This window comes from Schistocerca gregaria, chromosome 1 (genome assembly GCF_023897955.1).
Source record: "Schistocerca gregaria isolate iqSchGreg1 chromosome 1, iqSchGreg1.2, whole genome shotgun sequence".
Taxonomy (NCBI): domain Eukaryota; kingdom Metazoa; phylum Arthropoda; class Insecta; order Orthoptera; family Acrididae; genus Schistocerca; species Schistocerca gregaria.
This window is the reverse complement of record NC_064920.1, coordinates 224334346-224346190: the sequence shown is the minus strand read 5'-3', so window position 1 is coordinate 224346190 and position 11845 is coordinate 224334346. Positions and strand designations below refer to the sequence as shown.

The 11845-nt window shown below is 44.1% G+C and overlaps 1 pseudogene; it reads right to left on the bottom strand.

Moving 5' to 3' along the window:
* Positions 1-9825: 9825 nt before the first annotated feature.
* On the bottom strand, positions 9826-9943 carry LOC126287803 (5S ribosomal RNA; annotated as a pseudogene).
* Between the last annotated feature and the right edge of the window lie 1902 nt (positions 9944-11845).

Below are 11845 nucleotides of genomic sequence, written 5' to 3'. Positions count from 1 at the left end.
TACCTGTAACACTCGTCACCCCCCTTCCATCTCCCATCCCTCTCCACTGTCGGAACTCTTCATTTTCCACACGCTGTAGCAAACCTAAGTTACACGACAACACAGATACAAATTTGTATAAAGAGTACAGCGAAAAAACAAATTGAACACGGTTCTCCCGCTTGTCAGTCCAACACCGTAACCACTTACGCGCGGCGCCACTTCTCTTCTCGCCTTCAGCATATTGCACTTCTTGGACCGTTCGCTGTTTCTACTTTGCCTTTTTTTATTTTTTGGCAGTCCAGTAGACCTCCTTCCTGTTCTCATGCTTGATCTATTTTTAGTTTCTGACGGGCTATCCAGTGGTCCCTCTCACCACTAAATCTGACGGGGTGCGACGGGGAATTTCCCTTGTGAGGCTTTGCAGTGTTAGTAATTCACTTGTCACGGTCATCGGTGATCGGATGGCGCTCTGTTTCGACTATGCAGCCGGTAACTGTGATAAGTTAGTGTACAACATTCATCGTAGCGTACAACCATGCAGCACCATTTGGTTTTCACGTATCTATCGTAAACCAAAAGAAAAAAAAAACTGATATCTTTTCGGCATATCTTAATCTACATTAATTATTGAAATTTATTTACTACTCCCCAAACCATAAACGTCTAGATCGTTGGCAGCCAGCTAATAGGTTCAATCATTTGGAGAAGTTACGTCTCAGGATAAACTGTTGTCTCGTAAAAAGAAGGCGCGTTAACTTTATGCGTTTTTCTTTCTCAACAGTATTGGTTAAAAACAGTCTTGGTTACAATTTTATTTTTTTATTTTTCAACGACGCGTTTCGCCTTATTTAGGCATCTTCAGGTTATCTTTTCTAGATGGACGCGAGAGGCACCAAGATCTTCATAACGCGTTCCTGTTCACAGGAGCGAGTAACAGACACGCGCTGTGGCGCATTATGCTTACTACCTGAGCCCCCATCTTACTCTGTTACTCTCTTCTGTGAACGGAAATGCGTGCCTCTCCCGTCCATCTAGAAAAGATAAACTGAAGATGCCTAAATCAGGCGAAACGCTTCGTTGAAAAATAAAAAAATAAAATTGCAACCAAGGCTGTTTTAACCAATGCTGTTAAGCACTGATTTGCTGCCGGCCGGAGTGGCCGAGCGGTTCTAGGCGCTACAGTCTGGAACTGTTCGACCGCGACGGTCGCTGGTTCGAATCCTGCCTGGGGCATGGATGTGAGTGATGTCGTTAGGTTAGTTAGGTTTAAGTAGTTCTACGTTCTAGGGGACTGATGACCTCAGAAGTTAAGTCCCATACTGCTCAGAGCCATTTGAACCAACAGCTTTGCTGTATGCCACATATGAATTGGAAGAATTTCTTTCTTAAGGAAATTATTTAATTGTTTTAAACACAATTAATTCATAAGAAAAACCTATGCATATGATTAATGTGATCTACCACATTACACGATGTGAAAGCGTTAAGTGACATCTTTCTTAATCTCACATGTAAAGCGAAGCTACTGGAGATGGAATGCTGTTGTTCACCTTTGAAAGTCGAACTGTCTCGTTTACGGATATAAGCAGAAATGTGTGTTGTGTTTGTGTGTTTGTGTGTGTGTGTGTGTGTGTGTGTGTGTGTGTGTGTGAGAGAGAGAGAGAGAGAGAGAGAGAGAGAGAGAGAGAGAGAGAGCTGGAACAGGGACGAAATTGCGTCAATTAGTATCCAACCACCTGTTTCTTCTTTCTGATCGGTACAGAAAGAAAAATAAATGTAACACTCGGATGTGTTAGTACTCCTAAAATCACTGCTGCTCGGAGAAATCTTTTGAAAGTGCAAATACCCTGCTACCGAATCATCGCACAGTAAGTAAAATGTGAGAAACTTTCTTTATCATATTCTGTGAAACGAAAGGCAGCCTTTTGTAGTTTTCGTGGACCAAATCGTTCGCTCTGAAACGCAGGCGTATACCGTCGCCTGCCTAAACGCCAGGGACGCTCCCGGCATTTCTATCAAATTCCCGGCTTCATTAGCCACGCAAATATTGGAGCTCCTCGTGCTTGACCGAACAAAGTCCCAAGTCGGGCGTGCACAATCGTATTGACGCAGCCGGTGGCACGCAGCAGCCGAATTACATATCGATGATTGATATTTACATCCCAAACAATCACGGCAATTTCTTCGGCGAGGTCAGTGGTACGCACTTCCCGGATCCGCACCCATCAGCGGTATAAACTCCGCTCCTTTCCTTTTAGATGTCTGTGCGCCATTCATGAGACGATAAATTGCTTTGCCTGAGTTACTGTCGGTGTGACAGGAGGCAGTACTTAAATATTACCTCATTTTTGTGGCAACCCTTCTTGCTAATGGAAGCACATATTTGTCGATAGTTACGATAAGCTGTACATTGTATTGAGACAATCTGAAGTTAACGTAGGTAGTACTACAACACTCATTACCGTCCTTCCCGGAGCTGTGGACTCTCTAAGGTGCGGTGGTTCACGTGCCTCTACGATACATATAGTCGTACTGTGGGTGCAAAAACATCGGAGGTGTACTGTAAGTAGGCTGTTCAGGTTTTTTTATTGGTAACGCCGCCACCACGTAGCGCTCTGAATAAAAATCACTGGCTGTGCCGTGTGCAGTCTGTGGCTGGTTTGCATTGTTGTCTGCCATTGTAGTGTTGGGCAGCGGCAGCTGGATGCTAACAGCGCGTAGCGTTGCGCAGTTGGAGGTGAGCCGCCAGCAGTGGTGGACGTGGGGAGAGAGATGGCAGAGTTTTGAAATTTGTAACAATTGGTGTCATGAACTGATATATATATATATATATATATATATATATATATATATATATATATTATGACTATAAAGGTAAATACATTGTTTCTAACTGTATCTATCAGTAGTTAGTGACTTCCGTAGTTTGAATCTTTTAGTTAGCTGGCAGTAGTGGCGCTTGCTGTTTTGCAGTAGTTCGAGTAACGAAGATTTTTGTGAGGTAAGTGATTTGTGAAACATATAGGTTAATGTTAGTCAGGGCCATTCTCTTGTAGGGATTATTGAAAGTCAGATTGCGTTGCGCTAAAAACTATTGTGTGTCAGTTTAAGCACAGTCTTGTATAAATTTTTCTAAGGGGACGTTTCATAGTACCTATGGAGATGCCAGAGAACAGCCTTTTCAGTAGCTGCAGGGAAACCTGTATGTGTGATTAACTCGAATGGTTCAAATGGCTCTGCGCACTATGACACAACTTCTGAAGTCATCAGTCCCCTAGACTTAGACCTACTTAAACCTAACTAACCTAAGGACATCGCACACATCCATGCCCGAGGCAGTATTCGAACCTGCGACCATAGCACCAGCGCGGTTCCGGACTGAAGCGCCTAGAACCGCTCGGCCACAGCGGCCGGCTGTGATTAACTGGTCCGGGATTGTGACATTAGCCAACAGAGACTTATGTTGGCACCGCTAACAGCTGAAAGCAAGGAGAGGCTACAGCCATCATATATCCCGAGGACTTGCAGCGCTACTGTGTAGCTCAATGATGATGGCGTTGTCCTGTGTAAAATATCTTGGAGGTAAGATGGTCTCCCATTCGCCATCAGAAAAATCAAAACTGGCGTTATACAGTTCGAAGCATCAAATTTTATATCCCTTCATCGGGTACACACATTAAAGAATTTAAAAAGAGAAATGGATAGCTTGATGTGGAATTAGTGAACTAAGGTGAAAGGAAGAACAAGACTTTTTGGGGCATTACATCTGCTACAGTATATCGCCTAGAAAGTCCGTTAACAAGATAGTTGTTAGATTTACGAGAAAAACAGCTGATACGAGGTAAATGAAATAAAATATTAATAATGATTTCCTTCACTTCTCCGCGAGATGTACGACTACACTGAAAAACTTGCGTACGTGGCTGTTTGTCCGTGTGTGTATGTGTGAGTCACTATTATAAGTGCTATTTAAATGGCAGTTTACATTTGTGAATATGAAGAATTACAATAACTGCAGACAAGATGTACATATGGTATAGAGTAAAGCATATAACAATACAAATTATATTACTCTCTTGCTGGTTTGATTGCATATAACATATTTCGCCTAACTCTGCTTTTATTTTTTTATTTTTCTAGTGATTGTTTTCCAGCCATGGTAATTGTGTAATACTGGAATTTCTGGTAATTGTGTAGAATTCAGAACAGGGGAAAGGAGTACGAGAGAGCGGGAATCAGTGTACATTTACACAAAGTATGACATGGTATATGTAGGCGAGAATATCTTTAGTTTGGTTAGTGTAGAACATACAAATCTGGGACTCTTTATGTCGTAGTACATAACAAAGAGAAAACTTTTCTTATTATTTCTTGTACTTATTTTGTAGACAGATTATTTTCTTGCATCCTGAGATGAAATTGTTATCTCTATATTTGTAGCTGTCGGCTGGCACTAAAAAACACTTAAAGTGTATTCGCACTGTAGCTTCACTAAGGCCAAGTTCTACTTTCTTTCCCATTCACATCCGACTGACGCAGTGCTGTCTCAAAAATACGGTGAGAATAATGAAGGAACGAAGAACCTTAAAGCAAGGTTCACTACTTGGATAAGTGATTATATCTGTAACAAAACCACGCTCTATTGCATTCTCTTTTCCTACCCGTCATGACGTAGACATCTTACCAGATCTGCTGTTTGTTGGTAGGAGGGGGGGGGGGGGGTGATAGTAATGTAGCTCCGCTGTGTGGAGTGCCCTCTGAAGGAAGCTACTGGTATGTCTACCTTACCGAGTGGCTGCGCCTTCGAGATAGGCAGTTGGTGATGCACTGAAGTGTGGAGGGTGGTTGTCCGGCAGGTGTCGGGCATGTGACATATTCAATCGTTGCAATTTTTTCATATGATGACATGATGTAGACCGTGGCTGTTGTCTGAAGAGAAATGTTGATGGTGTTAGGACAGAAACCAGCAACAAATTTACTTTCAGTTCCTTTATTTAAAGGCTACCATTACCGGTCTCGAATCGTTGTGATTCAACCTTAGACGGTTTACATGCTTTCTTTATGACATGTGGTGTGTTTCTTACAGATTAATTGTCCTACAATATAAATGATACATATTTATAAACACGCCACACACAGATGGTTGCGTTATAGATTTTAGTTGCATGTGACTAACGTGAAACGTCGGTTTCGATCAACATCTATATTCAACCGAGATGTTAAGGTACCGCAAAAGACGTTGAGAAGAAGAACGCTGCAACTGAGTTCAGTACTTCACAATTTATTTCCAGCGAAGCTAATTTCTGTGTAATTCCCTAATTCTTTCACAACAGAGATAGTGTACATCTGATATATTCGAAACAAACGATGAATGAACAAGTGAAAAAATCACGAGATATCGCAGCTGGGTTGGCGGGCATACAGCGTGACTGTCGGCAACTTCATGCAAATCACACCTACTGAGTTTAAATGATCGTTCATTCGTTCATTCATCATTAAATGACTTTTGGGTTAGTGGAATGTTTGCGTTATCCTCAGTTTTGCATATTCTGAGAGGGAGAGAAAACGTCAGTGTTTCTTCAATTTCTTCGTCATCAAGATTTTTCAGTGTGATCCAGCAACTGTATAGCCTAGAACATATGGGAAATACTTCTTTTCAAAGAGCGACGTTAACAGTGTCAGAGCATGAATGGTATCACAATATATAGTTATAGTTAAATGCTCATCGTCAGGTTTAATAGGGCTGTAGCATGAGTTCTATTTTTTTTTTCTTTGACGGAATACTTTGAAAATTTTGGTACTGTGATGGAATATGGTTCACATGGCTCTGAGCACTATCATACTTAACATCTTAGGTCACCAGCCCCCTAGAACCTAGAACTACTTAAACCTAACTAACCTAAGGACAACACACACATCAATGCACGAGGCAGGATTCGAACCTGCGACCGGAGCAGTCGCGCAGTCACCGACTGAAGCGCCTATAACAGCTCGACCACCTCGGTCGGATTGTGATGGAATACGTCGCTTATTTTGAAGGGTAATAAAATCTTTTAAAAATCGCAAGAAATTGTTTTGTTCAGCGACTACATCAATTTGATTTCATAACTAATGATACAAAAGTCATAATAATTTTTAAAATAATTAGTATCGTGAAAAGTTATGAAAAAAGTCATGTTATTAATAGTTTTTTGCGGAACTCTTATTTACTTCCCACGGAATGTCACTGTTCCGCGGAACACAGCTTGGGATATCCCGTCATATAGTAAAATAAAATGCGACAGTCTTCAGCACAGTACGACATCGGTTACTTCATTTGTTAGAGGCACACTGTGTGAGTCTATGTACAGTAAATCATCAATTCCTCTACAGAATACACATTTCATTTATTAAGCAAAAAAATATTTATCGTTTAACTTCTGCGCCTTAATTGCTTTGGTAACATAAAAGCGCAGAAGTTACGAAATAAGATCCTACGTAGCTCAAGAAACAAAATTTGGATAGAATAATTCAGGGATTATTTTCTGTCGAAATACTTCTTTAAGGAGAAATAGTGAGAACGTTAACACTGGAAAAGCGCTTGTCCACAGACACAGTTCACGTTGGCAAAGAGGTTCCTGCCCTCCATATTTCATATAATATTGTAGTTAAAATAGTTCACTTGAACTGTCACAGTAAAAGAATACACTACTGGCCATTAAAATTGCTACACCATGAATATGACGTGCTACAGATGAGAAATTTAACCGACAGGAAGAAGATGCTGTGATATCTAAATGATTAGCTTTTCAGAGCATTCACACAAGGTTGGCGCCGGTGGCGACACCTACTTGCTGACATGAGGAAAGTTTCCAACCGATTTCTCATACACAACCAGCAGTTGACCGGTGTTGCCTGGTGAAACGTTGTTGTGATGTCTCGTGTAAGGAGGAGAAATGCATACCATCACGTTTCCGAATTTGTTAAAGGTCGGATTGTAGCCTATCGCGATTGCGGTTTATCGTATCGCGACATTGCTGCTCGCGTTGGTCGAGATCCAATGACTGTTAGCAGAATATGGAATCGGTGGGTTTAGGAGGGTAATACGGAACGCCGAGCTACATGCCAATGGCGTCGTATCACTAGCAGTCTAGATGACAGGCATCTTATCCGCATGGCGGTAACGGATCGTGCAGCCACGTCTCGATCCCTGAGTCAACAGATCGGGAAGTTTGCAAGACAATAACTATCTGCACGAACAGTTCGACGACGTTTGCAGCAGCGGGGACCATCAGCTCGTAGACTCTGGTTGCGGTTAGCCTTGACGCTGTAACACAGACAGGATCGCCTGCGATGGTGTACTCAACTACGAACCTGGGTCCACCAATAGCAAAACGTCATTTTTTCGGATGAATCCATGTTCTGTTTACAGCATCACGATGGTTGCATCCATGTTTGGCGACATCGCGGTGAACGCACATTGGAAGCGTGTATTCGTCATCGCCATACTGGCGTATCACCCGGCGTGATGGTACGACGTGCCATTGGTTACACGTCTCGGTCACCTCTCGTTCGCACTGACGGCACTTTGAACAGTGGACGTTACGTTTCAGATGTGTTACGGCCCGTGGCTCTACCCTTCATACGATCCCTGCGAAACCCTACATTTCAGCAGGATAGTGCACGACCGCATGTTGCAGATCCTGGACGGGCCTTTCTGGAAACAGAAAATGTTCGACTGCTGCCCTGGGCAGCACATTCTCCAGATCTCTCACCAATTTGAAAACGTCTGGTCAATGGTGGCCCTGCAACTGGCTCGTCACAATACCCCAGTCACTACTCTTGATGAACTGTGGTATCGTGTTGAAGCTGCATGGACAGCTGTACCTGTACACGCCATCCAAGCTCTGTTTGACTCAATGCCCAGGCATATCAAAGCCGTTACTTCGGCCAGATTTGGTTGTTCTGGGTACTGACTTCTCAGGTTTTATGCACCCAAATTGCGTGAATATGTAATCACATGTCGGTTCTAGTATAATATATTTGTCCAATGAATACCCGTTTATCATCTGCATTTCTTCTTGGTGTAGCAATTTTAATGGCCAGTAGTGTAGTTCTCCATCACGTACAGACTGCAAGTGACTGAGCCATTTTCCCAGTGCGGCGGAGAGCACGGAGCTGGAAATTTGGGGCCCGCGACTGCCCCCGGGTTGTTGGGTGTCGGTATAACGAAGGCAGATGCCGGTGGAGAGCGCCCTGGGCGGCGCGCGGCCGGTTGTTTTCACAAGCAGATGGAGCCGTGCCTCGCAGCTGCGCTGCTCCCACGCGCAAGATAAGTTACGCCGACATTTATCGCGTCGCTCGCTTGTAGCAGCGCCCCTACTCTACCACACCGAGTCACACGAAAAACGTTCGGGCGAAGTAAAACACAGATTTAGGGTGACGTCGATGGTAACTGTCGGAATGGGAACCAAATTCTGATTTTTCGTTGGTTGCTATGACGACGGAGGTTGAACACAGGACAGGACCGCTCTCCTGGTGCAAGTCATTGAATTTCACGCCACTTCGGCGACTTGCACGTCGATAGGGATAAAATGAAGATGATTAGGACAACACAACACCCAGTCCCCGACCGGAGAAAATCTACGACCCAGCGGGAATCGAGTCCCGGCCCTTTGGATTGACAGTCTGACGTGCTGACGACTCAGCTACCGGGGGCGGACCTGGTAAAGGTAATACTTTCCCATAAAATGTTTCTCAACCATCTGCTTCCTTACTATAATTGCTTTACACACTGAAAAAATGAAGCCGGCCGCGGTGGTCTCGCGGTTCTAGGCGCTCAGTCCGGAACCGCGCGACTGCTACGGTCGCAGGTTCGAATCCTGCCTCGGGCATGGATGTGTGTGATGTCCTTAGGGTAGTTAGATTTAAGTAGTTCTAAGTTTAGGGGACTGATGACGTCAGGTAGTGCTTAGTGCCATTTGAACCATTTTGAACCGAGTTTCTACCAGTTGCTGGCAGTCCACAAACCGATTTTGTCTTTGTTGATGACTGTTATAGTGAAATCATTGGATGTACTCTTAAACGTGTGTCAAAGAGTGTGGTGCCATACGCTCCGTGAAAAGCGTTTTTTTACTGGAAATTTGTGATACAAGGAGAATTAAACACTGTGTAGACTTACGTTTCACGAAATATATGACGTAAGCGTAATAAGACAGTAAATCTAAGCACAGAATACACACTGCTGTTACTCTCACAAAAGAAGTCCCACTACAATCTTTCCATCTTTGTTTTTAAGCTCTGTCTGCTTTATAGAGAGTTAACGAAGGTTCATAAGTTTTGAATAAGTTTTAAGTATAGCTCTGTTTTTATTTTCATTACAGGACTGATTATCATGAAAATAGCTGCATAATTAAATAAGCACTTGTCACTCTTTTATCTTGTTAAATAAATAACTTACCTTACTATTCTGGCAGTCTTACAAAAACGCTTCTTCATATTCTTATAGTGTATCCTACTACTTCAGATTTCTGGAACAGATTTTGCCGCCCTTCTCATTATTATGCAGTTTAGCTAAGCACTGCCAAGTTTCATTTTTTGTGGGTAGCTCTGTGTCCGCTGATTCACTAATTTTAACACTTACCCTGTTTTAAAGGACAATATCACTCCGTCTTCTGGCCGCAAGTGGCCCATCGGGACCATCCGACCGCCGTGTCCTCCTCAGATGAGGTTGCGAATAGGAGGGGCCTGTGTTCAGCACATCGGACTCTCGGTCGCTACGATGGTTTTCTGTGACCGGAGCCGCTACTATTCGGTCGAGAAGCTCCTCAATTGGCCTCACGGGGCTGAGTACACCCAGAAAAATGGCAACAGCGCATGGTGGCCCGGATGGTCGCCCATCCAAGTACCGGCCACGTCAGACAGCGCTTAACTTCGGTGATCTGACGGGAACCGGTGCATCCACTGCGGCAAGGCCGTTGCCAAATGACAATATAGAAACAAATAATTAAGTCTAATCGAGAGAACATGGTGTTCAGATTGAACAAACTGCAAACGAAACATTGCCTACATGGGTGACGCGTCGCAATTCAAAATTATTGTTGGCCCACCGGGGCTCGCGTGTCCAATTGTTGAAAGTGTTGGAACTAAGTCACGCAGCTAAAAGTCGCAGTAAATCATACAAATGCAATAAATATTTACCAGGATACCTACAATAAAGTTCTGGCAACGTCCTTCGGAGTGAAGGAGACAAAGTGCACATGGGACAGTGCCGAGCTGCCTTCGACTCTAGGTGAATTTTGGTTAATACTACGCCCCAAAGATGGCGCCTGAGACAAGTAGTATATTAGGCATCGGAAGTACGTCACACAAATAGTCTGCAAGTGGGCATCTATTCGCCAAACGTGGACATAAGCAGTCATACGGCTCCCCTCAGCAGTTACATAGTCAGTTTGAAGAATAGTTAACCCGTCTCCTTAACTGATTGACTAAGAACCAGCCGCTCCAAGATCAAGACCCTATGTGTTTGTTGCAAAGTGGATATGGTGAACACAACGGTACTGTCATGACCAAATGTGCCTATTGGGAAGTCGTGTAAAGAAGTATCGGTCTCGAGCTGAAAGCACTTGACACCAAGAAATACGGATACTTTTTTCGCGTCCCTAGATGTTACAATGTAATGCGTTGTGCTTCTCTCGGGTGTCATTACCTTTTTTAACGGGGTGTTTATTTCTTGCGCAACAAATTCACGCACGGTTTTCTCTCGAGCGTGGAGCTGAATCGAGACTGAACCTATTTCCGTGTCAGCCACCGCAGGGACCGGGTAGCCCACTGCGGCATCGTGACACACGGCCGCGGGCCACGCGAGTTGCGGCCGAACTTTACAACCCACCCGTCCAGCAAGTGGCGGTGCGGCGAGGGCGTGGCCCCGTACCCGTGACGTCAGCGGCCGGCGTGATGCGCCTGTTCACAGCGGCAAGGGCCGCACCTGGCGCTGCAATGCGACACCGCGCACTGCGTTTCCCTGCCCAACGCCGTCGCCTCCTCAGGAGGTAGTTCGGCAGCGCTGTATTCTCGGAGCTACCTGCTCGCGTTAAAAGTATCGCGCAGTGACTCACCGCAGGCTCACGTTACACCGTTCCTTTCACTTACCCTAATGTCTCGTAATCAATCAACTGCGCCGGGCGACGCGCCTTACTAGAAACTTGAGCAGTGTTTAAACGATACTGCGAGACCTTCCGTGATGGTATACTGTTCGCTGTTTGCATTCTGTTCCTTACAGTCAGAGTGTGTGGCGCGCACTTTTCTTGAATATTCAGTAATACGATTTCGAATGTCTTTTCCTTTTCTCAGTCTTCTAACTGTGGTGCCTAGTCAGGCAATTGCCTAATCAGGCAATTGCTGTTGAGTGGGTGGACCGGGCCACATGAGCATTATTCACAATTAATAAAAACTACACTTTTATTAAACTTTTCTTTAGGAAATAAAATTTTGTCTTTAAAAATTTTGTTATAAGGAAAGTTAGTAAGGAATCCTTACAAGCACGGGCAAGCGCCCTATTCAAACAACAACATTAATCTTTAAACGGGCATTAAGTGATTCGCAAGTTAATTAAATTCTGTACACAGTATAGCTCGCAAAAGGAGACTACAATTATGAGATAAAGTTTAACCAATCGTGGATATCACAATTTTTTAAAAATAAAATACAAACAGGTACACCCCTTCGTGACAAAATTTCAAAATAGGTGACGTCACATAGGCATGGGCTAATTCAAGTAGCAGAAGGGGGGGGGGGGGGGGGGGGGAAATGGACCCAGACCAGAGGCGGCCAGACCCAGAACCTACAGCAAGCGGGCTGCCGCAAGCAGGTTGCCACTATAACA